Source organism: Eumetopias jubatus, unplaced genomic scaffold (assembly GCF_037043125.1).
Source record: "Eumetopias jubatus isolate StellerSeaLion01/CBP00866 unplaced genomic scaffold, mEumJub1_p1.0 scaffold_5, whole genome shotgun sequence".
In the NCBI taxonomy this organism is placed as follows: Eukaryota; Metazoa; Chordata; class Mammalia; order Carnivora; family Otariidae; genus Eumetopias; species Eumetopias jubatus.
This window is the reverse complement of record NW_028274811.1, coordinates 41742852-41768256: the sequence shown is the minus strand read 5'-3', so window position 1 is coordinate 41768256 and position 25405 is coordinate 41742852. Positions and strand designations below refer to the sequence as shown.

Genomic DNA, 25405 nt, shown 5'->3' with positions numbered 1-25405 from the left:
ATCCTCCCAAATATCGCCACTGATTCACTTCTCCGCATATCCTACCTTCCAGAAAGTGGTCGTTTTTCTGTTCAGAGAGTTGTTGCTATTCCTTTCTTCGATCTCCTGTTGAGTTTGTAGGTGTTCAGAATGGTTTAATCCCTATCCAGCTGAATTCCTGGGACCAGATGAAATCCAGGTCCCCTACTCCTCCACTATCTTGCTCCTGGAATTGTAGTAACTTTTAAAGCAATGATTAAATATTACATTGAGAAATGCTGCTGGGGTGAGGGTTGGATGCCATTACTGCTATGAACACATACCTTGGACTGGCCACTCTCCTGCCGTCTCCCTTTCTAGTGTAACAGGGGCAAGTTCCTTCTTTTCCAAGTAGAAAGAAAGAACTCTCCCATCAATATTGGCATTGTGTGGGTCACTCTGATAAGAAAATTTGTGCCTACCTAGGGGCTGGAGAATGTTAGTGCCTTGGTTCCAGCAAGCTCCTCTCCTCCAGAGTCACTGTAGAGAAAGAGGAAAACCCAGAAAGCTTGGGTCATAAGCCTCCATTCAGGTGACCCTTAGGGACACTTCCTAAATTCTTTCAACTTGTGGGAAAAAGAGGACATAGATGGTGGGTTTTAGTGCTGAAAGCTTCAATCAGAGACAAAGAGTCTGTGTGTCAGCACATGGGAGGGAGGCAGAGACGTGGATGCCTGGATTTGCTCTTGGGCTGCAGGAGGGCGACAGTGCTGCTCTGCTCCTGATATTGTTACTTTCAGCCTCCTCACCTGCAAAGAGCATGCCCCACTCCTCTCCTGACTTCCCTTTTAACTTCCTTTTCTTACTGATCTCAACCTGCAAGGACCAAGACAGGTGGCCAGGCCCTGTGGGTCAGAGTTGGGTAAGGCAGGTGGCAGGGCAGCATGATGAGGAAATACAAGGGTGGTGGGGAGAGAGGGATTGTGTCTCAGGACTTTCCTTCTCATATGGTGTTGCAGTACACCGTCATATAGTAAAAGCGGTAGAATAGGGAGACCAGAAAGTATTGTGGAATGTTGAAGAGAGGAGATCTGGGCCCTGATTCTGCTGCTGGCTGGTGCATGATCTTCTCTTTGAGCTTGTTTCGTGGAGATTGGACAGATGGTTTTCTAACTTGGGCAGGTGGTGATTCTCTGTCAGCAGAGTTTTAGCCCTTCACTTTGTATGGTCTGGTTCTGCCCACATCTCACTCTCAGATGGTCCTTGACCCTACAAAAGTCAGCAGGGAAGCTTATGTGGTGGCTTTTGCAACAGGAATCTAATTTTAGGTGCTATTATGTTTCAAGCACATCAAACTAATATTTTTAGTCTGTTTTTTAGTTGTTTTCTTAACCTAGAAGAATATGTTATGGAGTTGCACATAGCCTGAGACATGGTGTGTGGTATGGATGGCTGAGCTCCATAAAAATGATAAGATCTCCTGCAATTATATGTGTGTGTACATATACATATATGTGTGTGTTTGTATATGTGTATACATGCACGTGTGTGTGCGAGGGAGAGGGATTGGGTTTAAATAACATCACTTTTTCAAAATTCCCTCATGCTCTTCCATGTGATTTCAACACAATTTTGTTATATTCTCTTTATCTCCATTATTTTCTTGCCTCATTCCATATTGCTGCTCAAAGCAGAATTTTCAGAACACCTCGAGGTGTTTTTAAATTAAGCCAGTAAACAGCTTTAGTCGACACCTCCAGCGTGTCACAGTGACACAAGCCAACACAAACAGGGAGTGGGAGGTTTGCTGACAGCTCTGGGCGCTGAGACCTCAGGACTGGTTTGGTGAGGCAGACTCAAAATCAAGCAGGGACTCGTGGAGGAGCCAAAGAGGACTCAGTCATGTTGTCTCTTGTACCAGCTCCCTGTACAAGGAAAGGAAATTCTAGAAGAGGCTGAGCCCTTCTTTTAGTCAAAGCAAGAGAAGAAATATGCACGGCTGGGGCAGGAATGTACGTATACAGATGTTAACTCAGCATCTCCTATATAAGGTCTTAGTGTTGTGGCAGGGCGGGTTCCACATATCTTCTTTTGTGTTTGGTGTCTGGGAGCTATAACTAAAGCTCCAACATTATTGTGTGTGTTAATTAGGATATGGATCGGGCCATTGTAATGATAAGATTCCCAAACACAGTGGCTTAAATAAGAGAAGAGTGTTTTTTTCCTACATGGAAGCTCAGGTATCCTGTCTGGAGTTAGCTGGTACTTTATTATGTTGGGGACCCTGCTCATGTAAAGTGTCTTGCTCCCCTAAATATTCTTCAGCTATCCTGCTTAAAGATGAAGCTGTTCCATAGGCATACAGTAAGTAGAGAAGATCAAGCATGCAACCCAGTGGGTGTTGGTAGTATGGTATAGAGGTTACATGGAGCCTTACCATATGGTTTGTAATTTTTTCCTCTGCCACTTGCTAGCCTGTGAGCTTGGGCAGGTTACTTAACCTCTCTGTGCCTAATGTATAAAAAGATGATAATAGTACCTACCTTGTTGTCTTGCTGTAGGCTTACATGTATGAATGAGTTAATACATGCAAAGTGCTTAGAACAACACCAACACCATAATTATAACCCAATAGCAGACACTGTTGATGACTTACCTGTATCTATTGGTACTCACCATTTTGTAAACTCCAGATGGTTTTATACTATAAGAATTTGTGACTGTCTATCTCCAGCCTTCCTCTGGCCTCTAAGAGTGTGCTCTGCTGTGTGCAAGGCAAACCCTAAATGCCAAGAAGTTACAAGGGAGCAGGTAGCCCTCAACCAGGAGGTTGAACTGTCCTCAACAGCTTTCTTGTTCCTTGGGTGAGACGACTCTGAGGAGTTTTCTATCACCCCACAGAAGTCCCAGGACAACTGAGTCCTGACTCCTCACATTAGCTACCTGCTCATTGGCATATTCTGCATTGTTTCCTTGCTTTCCATGGTTCATTTTCCCACTTTCCTGATCTTCTTGACATTACCACACAAATTAACTACCTGTATTCAGGATCAGCTTCTGGGAAACCCCAACTAAGACACTTTCCTCTTACTACACACTGTTATCCAACTGCAATGGTCTTAGGATAAACTCTGATTCTGGCAGCTCTAACACTTCCCTTTTCATGCACCTCCATCTCCTGGTGTCCTTCTTTTTACTTTAACAATTACATCTGCACCTGGATGAGACAAAGGCAGACTCCTCTGCCCCTCAACCACTGTCTTTCCCTTGCCCCACACTGACATATATAGAGTCCCATGAAAACCAGGCTGCAAAGGAAATGGAATGTCGTGGCAAAGAATATTCAATATCTTTGGGGCTAGCTGCCCTGCCTAACTTCCTTCAGGCTTGTTCTCATTTCTCTTGGGGTCTGCACATATGGCATATTGCTTAGATCTGTGCCTGGGTTACAATTGCACATTCAATCTGAAACATGGGGGTGGACCCAGGTACACAGCTCTACATCCTGTTGTGATGGATGAGCATTCTCTTTCCATTTCCTCCCTGGGGCAGGGAGAGGATGGAAGTGTTTTTCATGAAGGTAGGAAATATCTTCACTATGCTTTGTGAACTAGATGGAATTATCCTAGAAAAGCAGGTCCACTGGAGTGAGGAAAGAAGGTATGTGGGTCGGGTTTTCAACTGAATGATTAAATGGTAGTGCTGTCTGTGGCCACACCCTGCTATTTTACATCTGTTGTTGGAGGGGGACAGCCTGGCGTGATAAAATCAATGCTGCCTTTTTAAAAATATGCTATCATTTCACTGGTACATTTATGCAAGACCCAGTTCCAAGAAGTGCAAAGATAATATAGGTGATCCTCATTTTGCATGATTCCAGTATGTGTGAATTTCAGTCACTACAGTTAGTTTAGTAAAATAAAAGCAGCCCCCCCCAACAACACAGTTAAAATTTCAGTTACCATGGCATATGAACTGTGAGTACTGGCACAGAGTATGAACTTACCTGCTAATTGGTCAGTATACAAATCACTTCTTAAATATGTGCATTATCATTAGTTATTTACCAATCATGTCAATTCTTTCAAACTCAGTTAGTGATTGGTCACCGTGCATCTGTTATTCATGTTACCCACAGACAGCAAAGTGTGTAGTTGTGTTGCCTCCTTGTCTTCAGTGATAAACCATGTGACAATTTACAGGATAATCAGGGGAATGAATTGGCGAACAAAAATGGAAGAGAAAAAAGAAAGGAAAAGTGATAACATAGGAAGTAAAATTGAAATTGAATGTTTAGGAAGTTTAGGAAATACAACTGGGAGTCTGGGAGTGTGGGAATGTTGGCCTCAGAGCCATTTTAAAGATTCAAGATAAGCAACCAAAGGAACTTAGTGAAGGTGAACTTATCACCAAAAATGAGGAAAATTACAAAATAATGAAGATGTCCCAGAGGACATGATGCCAGCAAAAAAAAAAAAAAAATCACATTAAAGGGACACATAGGTATTTCACAGCATTGAAAGTGCAAAGCATAACATGGTGAAACTGACCCAAATTTTGAAAGGAGACTAACAATTTACTAAGGCATGGAAAAGGTACTTGCTCTGTGTTTTAAGTTATATGACAAGAAGGGAGGCACTACTCTAATTACTCTAGATAAATTTTTACAAAGAAATAAAATACTTTAATTCTCAATATTTCCAATCAGCTAAATTACAGTGTGCTAAATAAATACTTGTTTTACTATTTTTTTCATTTCCCTATACATTTGTAACTGACAGTGAGAGTGTTTTTAATATTTTGACAAAGATTTCTAAAGGTCATGGACCAATTATAATTTCCCCCAGTGATTATTAATATCATTTTGCACAGTTTCAGCCTACATATCACTTTTACAATACTGCACAACAATGCAAGGACTGCCTGTACTTGGGGTTTTATCTTATTTTTTTTTTAAGATTTTATTTATTTATTTGACAGAGAGAGACACAGTGAAAGAGGGAACACAAGCAGAGGGAGTGGGAGAGGGAGAAGCAGGCTTTCCATGGAGCAGGGAGCCCGATGCGGGGCTCAATCCCAGGACCCTGGGATCATGACCTGAGCCGAAGGCAGATGTTTAATGCCTGAGCCACTCAGGTGCCCCAGGTTTTATCTTATTTATTAGGACTGTGAAAACCACATGGGCTTTGGATCCTGTGTGCCTGGGGTCACAGCCTTACTCTAACACTGAGCTGCTTGCTAGCCACTGCTGGTCCAATACACCAACCTATCTGAGATTTAGCATTCTTATTTGAAAAACAGAAATAATTATATTTACCACATAGAGTTCTTTTTTTTTAAATTTTATTATGTTATGTTAGTCACCATACAATACATCATTAGTTTTTGATGTGGTGATCCACAGTCCATTGTTTTCCTATAACACCCAGTGCTCCATGCAATATGTGCCCTCCTTAATACCCATCACCGGGCTAACCCATCCCCCCACCCCCCTCCCCTCTAAAACCCTGTTTGTTTCTCAGAGTCCAGAGTCTCTCATGGTTCGTCTCTCCCTCCGATTCCCCCCCTTCATTTTTCCCTTCCTTCTCCTAATGTCCTCCATGCTGTTCCTTATGTTCCACAAATAAGTGCAACCATGTGGTAATTGACTTTCTCTGCTTGACTTATTTCACTTAGCATAATCTCCTCCAGTCCCATCCATGTTGATGTAAAAGTTGGGTATTCATCCATTCTGATGGTTGAGTAATATTCCATTGTATATATGGACCACATCTTCTTTATCCATTCATCTGTTGAAGGGCATCTTGGTTCTTTCCACAGTTTGGCTATTGTAGACATTGCTGCTATGAACATTGGGGTGCATATGGCCCTTCTTTTCACTACATCTGTGTCTTTGGGGTAAATACCTAGTAGTGCAATTGCTGGGTCATAGAGTAGCTCTATTTTTAATTTTTTGAGGAACATCCACACTGTTTTCCAAAGTGGCTGTACCAACTTTCATTCCCACCAACAGTGTAAGAGGGTTCCCCTTTCTCCACAACCTCTCCAACATTTGTTGTTTCTTTCCCTGCCCAGAAGAATGAAACTAGACCATTCTCTAACACCATAAACAAAGATAAACTCAAAATGGATGAAAGACCTCAATGTGAGACAGGAATCCATCAAAATCCTAGAGGAGAACATAGGTAGTAACCTCTTTGACATTGCCCACAGCAACTTCTTTCAAGATACATCTCCAAAAGCTAGTGAAACAAAAGCAAAAATGAACTTTTGGGACATCATCAAGATAAAATCTTCTGCACAGCAAAGGAAACAGTCAACAAAACAAAGAGGCAACCCACAGAATGGGAGACGATATTTGCAAATGACAGTATAGATAAAAGGCTGGTATCCAAGATCTATAAAGAACTTCTCTCAAACTCAACACCCAAAAAACAAATAATCAAGTCAGAAAATGGGCAGAAGATATGAAAAGACACTTCTCTGAAGAAGACATACAAATGGCTAACAGAGACATGAAAAAATGTTCATCATCATTAACCGTCAGGGAAATTCAAATCAAAACCACACTAAGATACCACCTTATACCAGTTAGAATGGCAAAAATGGACAGGGAAAGAAACCACATAGAGTTCTTGAGGCCAGAGATGAGAAGGCCTCTGGAAATACACTTGACATTTAGGAAACATTCAATAAATAAGCTCCATGAAACTGGAGACCCTGTCTCTTTTCTTCATTGTAGTATCCCTGGCATTTAGGACAAAGCCTGATATGGAATAGTTGCTCAATAAGTATTTGATGCATAAAATATTGAAGAGTCACATTTAGTATTCAAAACATGTTAGTGACTTGGTTGTTTTCTTGTGTTCTTACTTTCTGGATGCTGTACAGCCTCAGAGAGTTGAAGAAATCAGGGCACCCAGTTCTACTGAGAACCCAGTAGGTTCGTCATTGACCTATAATATTGTCCTTCTCTTACAGTCATTTCTGCCTTGTTTGTCCCTGCCCATTTTGTTGAGGTGGCACTCAGCAAGGTTAACATTTTTCATATAAGGAACTCATACAAATCTCTAGGAAAAACATTAAGACTTCAAAAATGGGAAAAGAAAAGAACAATTTGCAAATCAACTTAAGAAATATTTGGAAAAGTTCAACCACACTAGTAATCAAGGAAATATAAATCAAAACCAGAAAATTGTTCTCTTTGTGATCACATTTTCACAGATTTCCAGAGGGATGGAGGCAGAGAGTAGTAAGGGTGAGGTGAGCAAACCCACTTCTCAACTGCTTTTTGCTTGTGAACATTACTATAATCCTTTTAGAAAGCAATTAGAACACAAGGATCATTGGCCATTGACTTAGTAGTTCTACTTCTGGAAATTGATCCTGAGAATTCAATGCAGATGAAGCTTTAGCATGAAGATTTTAATCACAGCATTATTTGTAGGAGTGGATGTGGGAAACTACATGTATGTCTGACAATGGGAATTGTTTAGGTGGAAGAAGGCATATGCACTTTCTATTCTGCAGTGTATGTCTATAAAGAGTTTGTGTATAAAGAGTATATGTCCATAAATGTGATAGAACACTGTATATAAAATGTACTTTTAATTACATGTAAAATCCAAATAACTGATGCCTAATGCCCCCTTGAAAGAAAATACTCCAAATGTGAATAATTACCATTTATTATGGCTCTAACATATTCCAGGGGCTTTGAATATTTTGTCTCTAATTCTCATAACAATCCTGCATGGTAAATATTGTTATGCCTATTTTACAGATGATAAAATGAGACTGAGAGAGCCAGGTAGCTTTTCTGAAGCCCCAGCTAGCTATGTACATCTGCCTGACAGTAAAGCCTACACTTTCCTGCCAAACAGGCTTGGTTGGAAGTTTGTTCTGTTTTGTTTTTTAATTATGAGAACAATTTTCTAAAATTTTCTAAGTTTTTATGTTTATTTAGAAGCATAGATGATTTTAATAATGATCATTAAATCTGGATAAAAGAAAACAGTGCAACCTTTGTAAGTCGTTTATTCACTCTGAGCCTCCATTGCTATCAAATAAAGAACCCCTATCCCTGCTCACTTGATAGGGCTCTATATTGAAATTTATGTGAGTTAGCAGACAACATGTATCAAATCTTTTGAAGTTATAAAAGGCAAGATGCTGAAGTTTTAAGTGCTCTTATACTAACTTCTTAAATAAAAATTTTTATTTACTGTAGTTACTTATTAACGGTCATTATTACTTTAAATCTTTTAAGAGCTAAAATCCTTCAATAAAATATGTGCTTCCTCAGTCACAGATTTAGTATCTGTCTTAGTTAAGAAATGGGGTGGGGGGGAGTCATTGTTTTGCATGGTTGATATGGAAAATGTAGCACATGTCCAGCATTCTTTGGGAAAGGAAGTAGAATGCCTCCCTATCAGATGTTTTGGAAAGAAGGTAACTGTGGAATAGGCTGGAAGTGCCAATCGGGAGCTTTCCAAAAGCACTTTCATTGATTCTTGTTGAATATTCATGGACTTGAAACTTTCTGCCTCTGATTGTCCATTCTCTGAGTCTGGCACACTGTAGCCAATGGTTTTCTGGTTGTTTTCCTGAGGATTTGGTGGTGGTGTTTTTGCTGCACATTGCATTGTGTGAGTGAGTGAGTGAGTGAGCGAGTGAGTGTTGTGTGTGTGTATGTTAGAGCACAGCCAGATCCTGGGCATTTACAGAGCATTGCCTTCAGGGACTGTTTACTCTGGACTCTCTCCAAGATGCCAGACTCGTTCTAGATGATTCCTCCTGATAAAAGGACAAGGCTTGGCTCATCCTCAAAGATTATTCAGATTATGCACCTTGCCCATTTATTTGCGTTTTGCCCCAGGGGGCATCCTGCAAGCCCCCAGAAGAACTTAGGAGATGTGAAAATTTTGCTCCTTCTGCACCCAAAGAGAGCCCCCTGAGCAGCTTCTAAGGAAGCAAGTAGAAATGTTTGGCCGGAGCAGCTACAGCTTGACCTTCCCACCAAGTTCAAAAGGTTATTTGGTCAGCGACTCCCTCCTGCAACCTGCTTGTGTGCAGCCACAAATTTAACCACAGGACTGCCTGCCACGCACATCATTTAAAGGAAGGTGCCTTCGGAGTGCAGTGCATCATGGGGAACCTGCTAAAAAGAAGTGATCTTTTTCTTCTTTGAGAGGGAGCGAATGTGGCATAGAGTCAAAACATCAATTAAATATACAATTGGCTCCATTTACATGACAAGCTTTGAGTCCTGCCTTAGTCACTGAATAGTAGCTTTCTCCCTGCTCAGGATTGCAACCATAAAGTGGAATCTTCAGGCTGGCCTACTGGAGACTGCTCAGGCCCTTCTCTCTCAGCTGTAATAACATTCACCGTGATGTACATCCCACCAACATCATTCAGCCCTGGAGGAAGTTTAGTTTGGCTGATTTAAACTTAAAAAGGGGAAAGAAAAGCTTTTTTTTCTTGTTTTTCTTCTCGATTAGGCTACGGTTTTGAATTAGTTTTTGTAATCACCTGTACTTATTTATATGTGGAAAAGGCAGTCTCACGTGTTGATCATAACCGTTGGCCAACTCTGGTAAGATCACAGATGAAGTAGGAGATGATTGTAAATTGTTTCCATGAGTGTGTTATTTTCTTATTGGACTCTTTGTCCATGTATAGCACTTGGTGTGTATGCAGGAATATGGTCAAGTGACAGGTTTTAAAATTTATGTAAAGAAGACAGTTTTCAGAGAAACTAGAAAAACGATATGCAATAATAAAGGAATGGATGTGTTCAAGAATGGCAAGAGTTTGCAAACTTTCTTTGGTAGGGCCCGATAGCATCATTTTAAGCTTGTGGGCCATTCGATCTCCATCACAACTACTCAGTTTTATTATTGTAGCACAAAAAACGACAGCAGGCTATGAGTGAGACTGTGTTCCAATAAAACTTTATTTACAAAGTCGGGCAGTAGTTTTCAGGCCCATAGTTGGCCAATTTCTTAATTATGGTGTAATCCATTTGATGAATGCATCTGGTATGTTGCTGTCAGCTGAAAGTAAGGAAAAACCCAACTAAGGATAGCCTAAAAATCACATTAATCTCACTTAAGAAGATTATCTTGAGTAAGAAGAAATCTCATAATAGGAAAGTCCCAGGGCTGGTTAATTAAAACAGTTTGATTATGTCATCAAAGGCCCAAGCTTTTTTCCATCTTTCTGCTCTCCCACCTTTGGCTCATTGGCTTGTTCTCAGGTTTACCTGCCTCATAGTCACAAGATGGCTGCCACAGTTCTAATGTTATAGGTAGATGCAATAACATCTAGTAGAAAAATTAGACTGCCCTCCCACAACATCTCTTTTTCTAAGAGCAAGAAAATCTTTCCAAGAAGAGCCTTCCATTTCATAGACCATGTCTTATTGACCAGAACTGGGACAGAACGTTTCAAGAATTATTTGGAGTAAGTTACTGTGTTAGTTGTCTGCAGCTCTAATGACACCAAACTCGGTGATATAAAACAATGGAAATTTATTCTGTCACAGTTCTGGAGTCCACAAGTCCAAAATCAGTAAAATTAAGGCATTGATAAGGCCGTGCTCCCTATGGAGGTTCTAGGGGGGAATCTATTCCTTGTCTCTTCCGCCTTCTGGGGGCTGTTGGCATTCCCTGGCATGTGGCCACCTCAGTCCAGTCTTCAAATGTTTCTGCTTTATTTTCATATCACCTTCTCCTTTGTGTGCCTGTGTGAAACCTCCCTTTGGTTCTCTCTCGCTTTTAAATGTGGAACTTTTCACAAATTCACTTGTCATTTTTGTGCAGGACCATGCTATCTTCTCTATAGTATTCCATTTTTGGCATGTGTGCTGTGGAAACCCTCTCTCTTATAAGGAAACTGATGATGGCAGTTAGGGCCATGCAGATAATCCAGCAAGATCCTTAACTTAATCACATCTGGAAAGACCCATTTTCTAAATAAGGTGACATTTACAGGTCCAGGGATTAGGACCTGATAGCTCTGGTGTCCATTTTTCAAACTACTACAGTCATGGAGAACTTTGACTGCCAAGTAAAAAACATTGCCACTTTCTGAAAGAAAGCCCTTACATCAGTTACTGGTTAAGAGAGAACTACCTTGACTGTTTTATATTAATGAAGATTTACTTACATCAAATAAAGGAGGTGGAGGCCAAAAAATACTGGATTCAGCCAGCAGGGAAAATCTGGAATCGGACCATTAGACAGGTAAACAGCAGTATCTGCTGTAGCATATGTGTTTGGCAATTGTGTTTAGCAAAAGCTTACAGTGATTTAAGAAAATAATGTGTATAAAATAAGGTAGGAAAAAACTTTTATCTATATTGTGGTCACAACGCAGCAAAATATTCTTGGGCATAAAAAAGATGAAGAGACAATAGAGATAATACACACTATTGGTTAGGGCACCTGGCTCGTTCAGTTGGAAGAGCATGTGACTCTTGATCTTAGAGTCTTGAGTTCAAGCCCCACGTTGGGTGTAGAGATGACTAAAAAAATAAATAAACTTAAAAAGAAAGAAATACTGAAAAAAAATTACTAGAGTTTGTGTGGAGGTGGTGGGAATATGGATGACTGATTTTTTTCCTCTCTTTTTTTGTAATTCCCAAAATCTTAATAAAAAGTATATATATTGCTTAAATTAAAAATATATTTTAATAAATCAATAGCATTATGTCATTAGATTATACTACTGTTTTTTTTAAAACTATTTCCATTTATTTTGTATCATTTCACTTAATTTATCTTTCAGTTTACTGTATCAAGAAATTATACAGATAGCCACAGATTCTGCCCAAATTTTTCTGCTTTCAAAGAGACCCAAAGCCCTCACCTGTCACTAGGTATCTTTCCAAAACACAGGTTGTGACATCCACTATGCTTCTCATCAAAACATTTAATGTCTCTCTCTTGCTTTAGAAAAGTTTTCCTTCCTTCCTCCCTTCTTTCCTTCCTTCCTCCCTTCCTTCTTCTCTACCCCCTCCCTCTCTCTTTCCTTCCCTCCCTTCCTTCCTTCCTTCCTTCCTTTCTTTCTTTCTTTCTTTCTTTCTTTCTTTCTTTCTTTCTTTCTTTCTTTCTTTCTTCCTTCCTTCCTTCCTTCCTTCCTTCCTTCCTTCCTTCCTTCCTTTCTTTCTTTCTTTCTTTCTTTCTTTCTTTCTTTTTCTTTCTTTCTTTCTTTCTTTCTTTCTTTCTTTCTTTCTTTCTTTCTTTCTTTCTTTCTTTCTTTCTTTCTTTCTTTCTTTCTTTCTTTCTTTCTTTCTTTCTTTCTTTCTTTCTTTCTTTCTTTCTTTCTTTCTTTCTTTCTTTCTTTCTTTCTTTCTTTCCTTTCTTTCTTTCTTTCCCTTCTTCCCTTCCCTTCCCTTCCCTTGCCTTCCCTTCTCTTTCTTGGCTCTCAGAGTTCTCTATGACCTCATCCACATCCTTTCTCAAAGTCCCAACACCGGATACCCACTACATTCAGTCATGTGCCTCTTGCACCCATCTTTGCTCTTCCCCAAAACGGGTCTCTAACTCAGGATTCTCACTGTGCTCCCAGATGGAGGGGCAGCATCAATTTCTACCTGGGAACTTACTAGAAATGCAAATTCTCAGGCCCCACCCCACACCTACTAAATCAGAAACTCTGGGGGTGAGCCTATTTATTGATGCATGTCTTAACAAGCCTTCTAGGCAATTTTGATGTGTGCTAGAGTTTGAAAGCCCCTGGGCTACCTCTGTCCAACTTTCTTCATTATTGCATTCTTGTATCTGTGGCAATCATCATTGCTAGAATAACCACTGTATTATTCTTCCTAGAGAATTAATTTGTAAATCAGTTATACAAGCATGTATGATGCCAGCAATTAGCCTTCCAGATGAATAACATACCTATATTACCTATGTTGCTATGATTTCCTTGCTATCTCAGTCATTTTATTCTTTAGGTAACTGTTCTTGTCCAGTTTTTATGTATTTTATCCGTACAAGTCAATGAACCTGAGAAATAATGAACATCCCTTCTTAATGATCCTCTGGATCACTTATTCTAAAGTCTAAATGTCTGCTTTGAGCCCAGCATTGTCTATGATTTAAAGCCATTGAATAGGCCTGGTAACACATGACCATCCCTCCGTTTCTTCTTTTTTCCTCAGCTAAACCAAAATTATACACAGAAGAATCATGGCCATTGTGTCTGGAGGCCTAAGAGAGCTTCCCCCCGCCAACTTCCTTTGTAATTTTATAATCTTGAGCAGATCATCTTTCCTCAGAATCTTGAATTCATCATTGGTAGAAGTAAATATGGTAAGGCTTTTTTCTTTTGCATACATGGACTCTCATGGACTGGCATTGATGTGATTCTACAAAGCTCTATGATGAGGGAGGACTCAGGTACTATTTTTTTGTCTGCTGGTATCTGAAGAAAGTGTGTTTTGACCTCTGATCAGCACCCAACCCCATGCCCGGCACATAGTAAGTGCTTAATAAACAATTGTTAGATAAATGGAAGAAATAATGGGAAGAACAATGGAAGGATAGAAGGGAGAAAGGAAGGGAGAGAAGGGAAAGAGAAGGGATTGAGAGAGGGAGAAATGAAAGGAGGAAGGGGAGGGAGGTGTGGGGAGAGAGCCGTGGAGATGTCCAAGTATAGATCGGACCTAGCTCCTGATGCTGAGAAATACTTGAGAGAAACAGATAGCATGGGAATTCTAATACCTATCCTGTCCTGGGGGCTGGGGGGCGGGATATGCTCTAACAGTAAATTAACTATTCAGTTTGGTTCCTTCCTTAGAGGGTATTTTCAGCAGTTCCTCCCAGGTGCAAAGGGCAAGGGCCCTCTGGGAGTCTGAGGAAAGGGCTTTGTGACTGTAAAGCAGGAGGCAAGTGTTGATTAACCAAGACGCCACGAGCAAGGGCAAGTCTCCTGAGCAGTCCTGGGACAGACTCATTTGCCTTCTTTTTGTCATTTGAGTTCTCAAAATTGTCCCCAGCTTAGACCAATCAACCTCAAATGTCTATGATTAAAATTTCCACTCTGAAATTCTGAGCAATTTAGGAATTGTAGGAACTGGACCATCTGGAGATAATTTATAAATAACACTTGCATTTCAAATCGCCTGTCTTCCCAAAGAGTCCTCTGTCCTGTCAGTGGGACTGCTGCCAAAGCCCAAACTGCTAAATTGGGCCAGTGACACTGAAGTTGCTGGTGGGAGCTCCTTATCTCTGATTCATCTAAGAATTTGGGACGCTTCATTGAAACATTCGTTTTTCCTCATGTAGAATGTAGGCGAAAAGTTGCTGTTTTTAGGTTGGAAAAGGTTTTCAGGATTTTAATGCATGTGATTTACTCAGCTTTTACTTTGTCTATTACTAAAATAATTAAAACTCAAATCAAATACTAAATAGAACCCCAAATATCCTGGTTACATGGTAAGGTTTGGGGGCATTGAAAAACGACAAAGCCCTCTGTTCCTCTTTCATTAAATCCTGTTGACATGAAAGGGAGCCATTAATACCATCTCTTTTTCTTCTTTTCTTTCAGGTCAGCACAACCTTAGCCATAGCAATGTGCTTCTGAAGAGTAGGTCCAGCTGTGTTAAACGATACACTGGTGCTTTACAGGGCCACGGCAGATTAGACCATGCAGAGTTGACCGGCCTGGGTAATGATCCCTTGTGCCATATGTCTGTGGAGTTGTCATATTGGTAGTCTTTTCTTACCTCTGCTAGCTGGAGCAATTGAAGCCTCATGCCTGTTCATACCCTGGGATTATGTTTTGTCTCCGACCTTGTTATTGCTCAGGGAGAGGCAAAGTTTAAAAATGATCATGTTCAAAGAGAGCCCTGCAACCTGTGATCTCTGGGATTCTATCGGGTCCCACTTCCCACCCCCAAAATACACACATAAAGCCCTTCCTTGCTCCTAGCTGGGGGCTCTGAGTTCATACATATGCCCGTAGTCAGGCTCTGTGGATTGGAGGTCTTTGCATTGCTTCTCAAGGATCTACTAATGGCAATTGACAAAATGGATGAGCTGGTATAGGAGAGCATCATATTAAACACATTGCATAAGAAACAAGAAATTTATAAAGCAGGACTTTTCTGGAGTTGGGGTGAAAACTGTTTTCATTTGGGCAGTATATTGCATACCATGCAGAGATGTGCTATTTCTAACCTAATGGGTTTGGTGTGCAGGTTGAGACAGAACATATACCCATTTCTGAGAACACTATTTGGCCAGAAAAGTATTCAAAAAGATAGTTTCATGATGGGACTCTTCTTTTTCTCTCTGTGTCCCACAGAATTGTTCTTCGTGTGGCCTTCACACCTTCCCTTTGTTACCCTGACATCTTATAGCCTTGTTTTTCAAATAGGTAAAGTTCCTATGGATGTGTATCAGCATTTCTAGAAGGAAATGTATGTATCCCTTAAAAATAAAAAGGTGTTTCATATTATAGTAAAATTTCATAACTTGAGAACCAATATAAGTCTGCTATTCCTGTCACGTAAGCAAACAAAGTAAAGTTTGACAAATTCTCTTAGCTGGAGGGAATCAGCATCAGTGAGTGAGCCTTCTGAGGGAGCACCTGATGGGGGCAGGGTCTCATCTCCCTATGAAGGTCATGTCAAGATTTTGCTGGGTGGTCGAGCATAGCATTTTTGTTTATAAAAGAGGAAAAAGATTTTTTTGAAAGGTTCAAAGCACTTCTGGGCAAAAATAATAACAGGAAGTGCCTGTATCTCTCCTGTAGGATGAACTGAGACAGGATTTCTCCTGCTAAGATAGGAGCAGAATACTCAGGACCCATGTTACAGGATCCAGAAGAGAAAGGTCAGTGTTGTGTGTGAAGACAGCCATGGCTTCAACAATACAGGCATTGCTTTCATTGCATGAATGCAGTTGTCCTCGGAAAATGGAAAGAGGATGGAGGACAGTGAGTCCAGCAAGGAGCCTCAGAATGGGGTTCCTAGGACCTTCAGAACTGGCAGCTGTGAGGCTGCAGTAGTTTTCCTTAAGAAACATCTGTGATGCATGTGGAGAGGGATGGGGGGACAGAGACTGCTTCCTAATCCCCACCGATGGTGCCCTGGGTAGCGGGTGGGGGCAGAGGCCCCACCTGAGCGAGCAAACAGCAGAGTTGGTTCCTGGAACCCTTAGCAGTGAGGGAGCTCTCTGTAGGTGACTTCATGATGTCAATTGTGCAGGGCCTTCTGCACCTACCCAGGCATGCTAGTCCATGGTCTTCATGAGTAGTGGCTCTGGGGGACAAAAAGAGTGCGTTGGATAAGAGTGGTGACACAGGAGACAGTATCAGAATCACAGGAAGGCAGATCTAACAGGTGAGTTTTAACAGTGAAAGGAAGAGAAAGCCCAGTGAGCAGTGCCAAATGTAACAAAAATCTCCACATCCTCATAGCTGATGGTGGGAAAGGTGCAGACCAATTGGACACAATTTTGGTAGAGAGCTGGAAGGACCCTGTGCTGGTGAGAGGTTATGACTTCCCTATCATGCTATGGAGGGATAGCAAGCAGGACCAAGGAAGACCAAGAAGCAGAAACGGAGGATGGGCACCAGTGGCACAGAAACCATTAGAGATCCTGCCTGAGCCATCCTGAGGCCTTGCACGAGAGAAGGGTTTTGGAGAATTGCAGTCCGGAGAGTTCCGTGGTGGGAGCTCAGCACTTAAGGCTCCTAGATTATGGTCTCAAAAGCTGATGTACAGGAGGCCTGGGGATGGGGCTAAGTACATCCCCATGGAATGGGGAGGAAACCCCAGGGGGCCCTAAGATACTGAGGACAGATTGGACAAGGAAAGATGTCCTTCCCTGCTAGGGATCCAACAAGAAGCATATTCTCCAAAGATTTAGGGTATTGCTAGGGTGGCACAGAGCAATCAGACCTCTTCATTTTAAGGAAAACTGAGCCATAAATTAGAAATACAAATAAATATTTTAGAAACCTCTTCCCATCTTCTTCGGATATTGATATTTAATGCAAGGATTGCTCTGACCTAAACTAGACTCTGCCCAAACCAAACCAGGCTGCTCTCAAGGCTCTGATTCTTTACCAGCAGCCTGGATGTGTTATGTAAAATAGCAGCCAGGAAAGAATGACCTAAGAAAATCTAGGTAGGGAGCACCTTCTTCAGGGTTGTAAAATACAAGGCAAAAAGTGACAACAGCCCAGGGAGGTGCTGTGACAGTGGGAGGAGCAGCAAGGAGCAATACTTTCTGGCACAATTCTGGCCAAAATGCTAACCAGCACAAAAATGTGAGGACCTGGGACAAATGAAGAAAAGAAGATGGAGCACAAATAGTATTTTATTGGGAATCACAATAAATAGGCTCTTCCTAAGCTCTTACCAACTAGCTTGGGACATTTGGGAAAGTAATTTAATGTCTCGAGATTTGGTTTCTTTCCGCACATGAGAGTTGAAGCAGGTGGTCCCTCGGATTCCTTCTTATCCTAACATTCTGTGAATCTGGGGTTCTGGGTAGTTTATGGACTGGAACACTCTCTCCCAGATTTTCCAGAGTGAATACTCTTCCTCTGATATGGTCTCAGCCAATACTCTGATTTTTCCCATCATCCCAGGGAATATATCCATTTAAAAAATGCTGGGGATGGGTCCTTTAGTACTGGACAAGAGATCTCACCCAGCAGTGCTAAATTTTCTCTTTGGCCCTGTATTTTCTATACATTTGACTCGCAACATGGTCGAAGCCATTCCCACCTGATTCATTTACCAAGAAATTCAGTGACATTTGGATGGACTATAGCACTGTTGCCCAGCCAGACAAGCCTCTGATCCAAAGTCCAGCATCTGAGAGAGAGACTGCTGAGTTTTGCTTGGCTTTTTAGTCCAGTAATAAAATAAAGTGTGCTGGGTAGACTTTAACTGTTATGTAACCCTTGTAATTACAGTGCTTTCTCTTTGGAGCCCAAGGAAAATGGTGCTCCGGTCTGAGCTCTGGGCCACCTGGGCCTCCCCTAGGTCATGCCTGGTCTCATATTCAAAAGTAAAACTATTTTTACTCTACTCACAGCAGTGGACTCTGTACCAGGACTTTTGGGGTGCATTTTATTTCCTCAGTCTTTTCTGGAACCCAGCATTTGTTCATTCATGCCCTCACTGAATACCTACTGTGAAGAAGGCACTTTGTGGGGTATTATGAAAATTACTCTGTTGGTGTTCCTGTAGGGTTTGTTTATCTGATCCTCTAACCCAGGGGTCAGCAAACCACAGGTCCTGTACCACATCCGGCCCTCTGCCTGTTTTATATAAACTTATAAGCTTAGAATAGTGTATACATTTTTATATGGTTGAAAAAGAATTAAAAAGTATATTTGTTAGATGTGAACATTTTACTCAATTCAGACTTAAGTGTCTATAAATAAAGCTGTAATAGAACCCAGCTGTGGTAGGCAGAATCTAAAATGACCCCCAGTGATGTTCCCCCTGTATAATCTCCTCTCCTTGAGGGTAGGCAAAAACTGAATATAATGAGGTTTCACTCCTGTGATTAGGTTACATTGTATGGTAATAGGGATTTTTGCAGGTGTAATTAAGGTTACTAATCAGTTGACTTTGGGTTAGTCTTTGGGGAAATTACTCAGATGGGCCTAAACTAATCATATGAGCCCTTTGAAAGTAAAGAGTTCTCCCTGACTGGGAATAGAAGAGAAAGTTAAAGATGTCCTCCAGCTGGTCTGGAAGAGAGCAACATTCATATTATGAACAGACTATGAGAGACCTGAGAGATGGCCCTGAGGACTGAGAATGGCCCCCACTGACAGGCAGCAAGGAAGCTGGGATATCAATCTTACAACCCCAAGCTGCAGGATTCTTCCAATACCCTGAGTGAGTATGGAAGCAAAATCTTCTCCAGGGCCTGCAGATGAGAGCCCTTCTGGCCAACACCTTCCTATCAGGCCTGTCAGACCCTAAGCCCACCTAGACTTCTGACCTATAGTACTAGAATTAATAAATGAGTGTTGTTTTAAGCCACTAAGTTTGTGGTCATTTGCTATGCAGCAATAAAATAGTAATAAAACAGCCATGGTGATTCATGTGCATTTCATTTATGACTGCTTTTCTACTGTATTAGCAGACATTAGTTGCAACAGAGACCGTATGGCCCACAAAACCTAAAATATTTACTCTCTAGCCCTTAATAGGAAAAATATATCAATCTATGTTCTAACCAAAAGTGTAATCTCATGTCAGGTATGTGTACTCAGAGGACTCAGAGTTGCCTGACCCAAGGTTTGCAAGAAATAGGACTTATATTCAGGACCACTCAGCAGGCATTCCTTTAATCCAACTAAATTAGGCCAAAAATCTAGTAGACACCAGGCTATCCTGCAGACCCACTCTCCATTCCAGTTCTTAAAAGGTTGGGGAAAGAGACAGAGAGTGTTCATATATTTAGAGTGAAAAAAATTAGAGGAAGGTGTACCATATTGGAGGTGGATATTTTCTACATTATGAATTTCTGTAATAGTTTAATTTGTATAATAAATTTTTACTAAATTAATCATAATTATAACTTTATTATTTTTAAAGGCTACACTGTGCTTTGCTTTGTGTTCCTTGGGGCAGTGGCCCGAAGAAGATAAGGTATAAAAACTATGGTGCTTTGTGATCGAATTTGAATTCATTCCACTGGTTCTTGATTTTTCTTCTCTTCATGTTGTCCCTTTTACCTTCTCAGTGGAGTAAGTCAAGAGAATCCAATTCTTCATTCACTAATATTGGTTATCTGGGAGAGTAATTTTCAACCATTTTAGAATTTTAATACCCTCTACCACTGGCACACACACAATAAAAGATTTGTCATTGTATGTATTTAGCTTTTTTCTTTTTCTTTTTGAGAGAGAGAGCAAGTGTGTGCATGGGGCAGCGGCAGAGGGAGAGAGAGAATCTTAAGCAGGCTCTACGCCCAGTGCAGAGCCCAACATGGGGCTTGATCTCATGACCCTGAGATCATGACCTGAGCTGAAATCAAGAGTCAGACACTTAACTGACTGAGCGACCCAGGCACTTCTACCTTTTAGCTTTGAATTGAGTTAAAACTCATGATTCTGAGTATTGGGAGAAGAAGCTGAAGAGGATGTATTAGTGTCCTAGGGCCGCTATTACAAATTACCACAAACTAGGTGGCTTAAAGACAGAAATTTATTCTCACAGTTTTGGAGGCCAGAGCCTGAAATCAAGGTGTTGGCAGAGTTGGTTCTTCTGTAGGCTCCAAGGGAGAATCCATTCCATGCCTTTCTCCTAACTTCTGGTGGCTGCTGACAACTGTCAAAATTCCCTCTGCTTTTAGCTGAATAAGTCCAGTTTCTGCCTCTGTCTTTACATGGCCTTCTCCTCTGTGTGTCTGTATCTCAGATCTCTCTCTGCCTTTATCTTATGAGGACACCTGTCAGTGGATTTAGATCCACCCCCAAATCCAGGATGATCTCATCTTGAGATCCTTAATTATACCTGCAAAGACCCACTTGCCAAATAAGGTCATAGTCACAGGTATGAGGGTTAGGACTTGTACATACTTTATTGGAAGTCACAATTCAACCCACTCCAGAGGTATTTAGCATGTTCCCAGAGCTGATAAGGAAGACTCTTTCTCAATCTCCTAAGTAACAATTGGAATCAACAAATCCATCCTATATTGTAGAAAAGTTCCTTTTTACTTCATGGAGCTATATGGATACGCAGCACCTTCTCCTGTAATCCTGTGACTATAGATTGGACAATTCCTCAATGACAAGGTATATGAGAGATGACAAACCTCCACACTATCCTATATGGGTACCCCATCTTGTCTTTCCCTTTTTGTCCATCTGGACAAAACCAAAGAATGAGGCAGCGTTAGAGCTGTCGAAAGTCAGAGCAATTATCCTCAAGTGTTAGATCCAGGATAGAATCCTGTGGAGTCTTTCTCTAAGTGGGAAATTGTGCTCTCTAGCAGGAAAGTTTGGGTCTCTCTGGAAGTGAGTCCATGCCCCTTATTGTCCATGTGGCCTTGGGAAAATCTGATGCTGTGATCTGGTTTCTCTCTCTGTAAAGAAGGCATAACAATGCCTTGCTACCTTACCACGGTGTTGTGTGAATTTGCTGACACCCATAAAGCTCCCTGAAAATGAAGAGGCTTACATAAGTCCCTGGTATTATTCACACAGCAAATGTTTTCCCCTGAGAATAAAGTAATAAATGGTACCATTGTACAGCTGGTGGAACGTGTTCAAAAGTTTCCGTTCACAACTAGTAGATCAAGTTGTGGGTGGTTGTATGGACTTTCTGTGCTCATGCCAAGCTGCATCCAAAACAGCCAGCACAATGGGCTATCCTGAAATGAAAAGCTGTACTGTAAGAGGCAGCCAGATCATGGCCTCACATCACATAGGACAGTCCTATATAGACAGTGACTTCATAAGCACCTTGTCTTTCCTGCACCTCTTCAGAAAGCAGAAAGAAGCAATAGCAGAGACAGTGGCCATGTGGATATCTAACATGGCACAGTTGAAAAGCAATTCTCTTCTTCTACCTCACTGACAAACTTCCCAAGGCTAAGGATGCTCATGATTGTGAAGGATTATAATTATAGCTTTTCTTGCTTGCTTGCTTGCTTCCTTGTTTGCTTGCTTATTTGGGGGGGCCAGGAAAGAAATGTTATAAATCAGATGGAATGTTCAGGTTAAGAACGTATTCTCTTTAAATGCAATTCGTTTGAGTGGGAGTGTGTGGGAACAGTCTGGACAGAATGCCACTGGCTGACATAAGAGACAGGAAAGGATCTTTTTTCTACCATTATAAGCCCTGGAAATCCTCTAGGACATGATACAGGGAAAATGCCTTTCCTCTTTTATTTATTAATTTTTAAAAAAGATTTATTTGTGTATTTTAGAGAAGGGGGAGGGGCTGGGGGAGAGAGAGAATCTCAAGCCAACTCCTTGCTGAGCGCAGAGCCTGACACAGGGCTTGGTCTCACAAGCCTGAGATCGTGACCTGAGCCGAAATTGAGAGCCAGAAACTTAGCTGACTGAACCACCCTGGCACCCCTGCCTTTCCTCTTTTAGCAAGGTTTGGGACTCTCTGTGCTCAGATGTCACATCTGAGAAAATGACAGATATTTTAATTAAATGAGAGGAAGATTAGCTACTGAAGACACTACAATTACTTTTTAAAAAGAAATCATGGTTAATTAGAGATGTTTGGGGATTATACTAACAGTCTCACTTGTATCAAGGCTCTTCCCCTGAATGGTGAATATTCTCACATTAAAAAGCTAAGGAGGAATCACAGAATAATGGAATTTTTGTACTGTGAGTGACCTACCTTGATACTGAACTATTTGATAACTTTTCAAATTCTATGGACAATCTGGCTTTTTTTTTTTTCCTTTCTTTTCAATGGCAACCATGGACAAAAAATCTTGAAGTTAATGAGCTTAGGTCAGCAAATGTAGAAAAAAAAATCTAAGTAAGTTTGAAGTTGGGTATAATCTTTTGATTTTAATGCAGAGGCCGTGGAAGAGTGCTGTGCAGCCCACAGCGTACATGGGATTCCCTTGAGCCATTCCCTCCCACCCTCCAGTCATATGCTGTTTTCAGACAATCTGTCATTCATTCATTCATTCAGTGCCCATTTGTTGAGCACCCACGATGCTAGAGGTAAAAATAACAGGCACAGTCCCTGTCCTCACGGGGCTCCTAACCTAGTGAAGAACAAAGTGACAAGTGTCCTGATGGAATCACGGTGAGACCTGGAATAACTGAAAGGACTTTCATCATGATGCCTTGCTTCAGGCCTCAACATTCAAGGTCCTGGCACCTTCTATTGACTTGACTTTTCTTCCTGGACTGCCTTCTGCTACACATATCATGAGAACCATGGCCCAAGATACAAGAAAGCATCACACAGCTCTCTCCTAGTTCAAGTGAGTTTCAGTTACCTCCTGGAGGATTTAAGCAGCACAGGTACACTGGTCAGAAGAAGGCTCTTGTTTCCAGGAAAATCACACAACAAGCCTGGAGGACATTGCATCAATATTTCTATGTGACTAGACCCATCTTAGGCACTTTAACTGTTGCCAGAGTTTCTTTAGCCGTGTACAGTATGAGGACCCAGAGGCTAGATGGTGCTGGGCATTGGTGACCAAGGTAAGAGGTTCTGAAGAAGCTATTTGCCTGCATGCCATAAGCAGGCCAAGCATCCTTATGAGCCTGAGAGACACAATCATTTGAACACTTGTAGTATGCTGTCTATCTGGTCAGCTTCGAGGAAGCAGACACTAATATCTCTGATGAACTCCCTGGGCTTCTGACCACAGTCTGCCTGCCCCTTTCATGTTAATCCAGTGGCCAGAGGCAGGCCATCTGGGAAAAGAATGGATGAGATACAGAGATGATTCATGGAGAAGGTGGTGCATTTCCACTCTGTTCCTAAGTCTTGGGGTCTTCATTCAGCAGTTTTACAGTAGACTCTATTAGTTGCTTATTCTGTATCCAACCCGGGTTTCTTCAGGAAAGCAATATGCCCACTTATTGCCTTGCTTTCCTAGCCTGTCTCACTGCTGGCAGAAGCTTATGACATAACCTGAGCCAGTGAGATGTAAACTGGAGTCAGGCTTGGACTTTTGAAAAAGGTTTTGTTTTCCTGCTAAGGGACCCATGTGTTTGGCACCACTCTTCCCATCTCCTCTTCTTTCTGCCTTAGACATCGGCATGATGTCAGGAAAGCAACAACCAAAGAGGCAGCAAAGATGAAGACAAAGCCAAGACTCCAAGCAAAGTGAACAGGAAGCTCCATTTATGTATGTATATTTTTATTTTAATTCTAGTTTGTTAATATATAATGTAATATTAGTTTCAGGTGTATAACATAGTGATTCAACAAATCCATACATCACCCAGTGTTCATCACAACAAGTGCCCTCCTTAATCCCCTTCACCTATTTCACCCCATTCCCCCACCCACCTCCCCTCTGGTAACCATATATTTGTTCTAGAGTTAAAAGAGTCTGTTTCTTGGTTTGTCTTGCTCTCTTTTTTTCCCTTTGCTTGTTTGTTTTGTTTCTTAAATTCCACATATGAGTGAAATCATATGGCATTTGTCTTTCTCTGATTGACTTATTTCACTTAGCATTATACTCTGTAGCTCCATCCATGTCATTACAAATGGCAAGATTTCATTCTTTATGGCTGAATAATATTCCGTTGTACGTATATGCCACATCTTTTTTTTTTTTAAAGATTTTATTTATTTGACATAGCAAGAGAGGGAACACTAGCAGGGGGAGTGGGAGAGGGACAAGCAGGCTTCCCGCTGAGCAGGGAGCCTGATGCGGGGCTCGATCCCAGGACCCTGGGATCATGACTTGAGCCGAAGGCAGACGCTTAACGACTGAACCACCCAGGTGCCCCTATACCACATCTTCTTTATTTATTCATCTATCAATGGATGCTTAGATTGCTTCTGTATCTTGGCTATTGTAGATAATGCTACTATAAACATCGGGGTGAATGTATTCCTTTGAATTCATGTTTTTGTATTCTTTGGGTAAATACCCAGTAGTGCGATAGCTGCATCATAGGATAATTCTATTTTTAACTTTGTAAGAAATCTCCATACTGTTTTCCACAGTGGCTGTACCAGTATGCATTCGCATCAACAGTGCATGAGGGTTCCTTTTCCTCCACATCCTTACCAACACCTTTTGTTTCTTGTGTTGTTGATTTTAGCCATTCTGACAGATGTGAGGTGATATCTCACTATAGTTTTGATTTGCATTTCCCTGACAGTGAGTGATGTTGAGCATCTTTTCATAAGTCTATTGTCCATCTAGATGTCTTCTTTGTAGAAATGCTTGTTCATGTCTTCTACCCATTTTATATCGTTTCTTTTCTTTAAGATTTTTTTGTCAGAGAGAGAGAGCATAAGCAGGGAGTGTGGCAGGCAGAAGGAGAAGCAGGCTCCCCCCTGAGCAAGGAGCCAGATGTGGGACTCGATCCCAGGACCCTGGGATCATGACCTGAGCCGAAGTCTTCACTAACTGAGCCACCTAGGCATCCCTCTTCTACCCATTTTTTATTGGATTGTTTTTTGGGTGTTGAGTTGTATCAGTTCTTGATATATTTTGGATACTAACCTTTGATTGGATATGTCATTTGGTGGGCTCTTTCAGGTTTTATATATATATATCATGTCATCTGCAAATAATGAAAGTTTTACTTCTTCCTTATTGATTCAGATTCCTTTTATTTCTTTTTGTTGTCTGATTGCTGTGGCTAAGACTTCCAGTACTTTTCTTTCTCTACTATGTAGAGTAGTAAAGGTGGTGACAGTGGACATCCCTTTTTCCTGACCTTAGGAGAAAAGCTTTCAGTTTTTCCCCATTAAGGATAATGTTAGCTGTGGGTTTTTCAT

At 41.2% G+C, this 25405-nt stretch overlaps 1 protein-coding gene and 1 pseudogene across 9 annotated transcripts in view; one reads left to right on the top strand and one right to left on the bottom strand.

The window, feature by feature from the left end:
* The window catches only part of ANKRD55 (ankyrin repeat domain 55), a 491618-nt gene that overhangs the window by 202392 nt on the left and 263821 nt on the right, over positions 1-25405 (top strand). The window contains exons 4-9 of one of the 9 annotated variants that reach the window (XM_088023314.1): positions 13130-13280; positions 14518-14637; positions 15727-15806; positions 19544-19597; positions 22501-22916; positions 23696-23792. The exons of 4 other annotated variants lie outside the window; for them this stretch is intronic. The gene's annotated coding sequence lies outside the window, so the exon portion shown is untranslated. 4 more of the 9 variants (XM_088023312.1, XM_088023316.1, XM_088023317.1 and 1 more) reach the window with 4 other exon arrangements.
* Positions 10740-10840, bottom strand: LOC114221036 (U6 spliceosomal RNA; annotated as a pseudogene).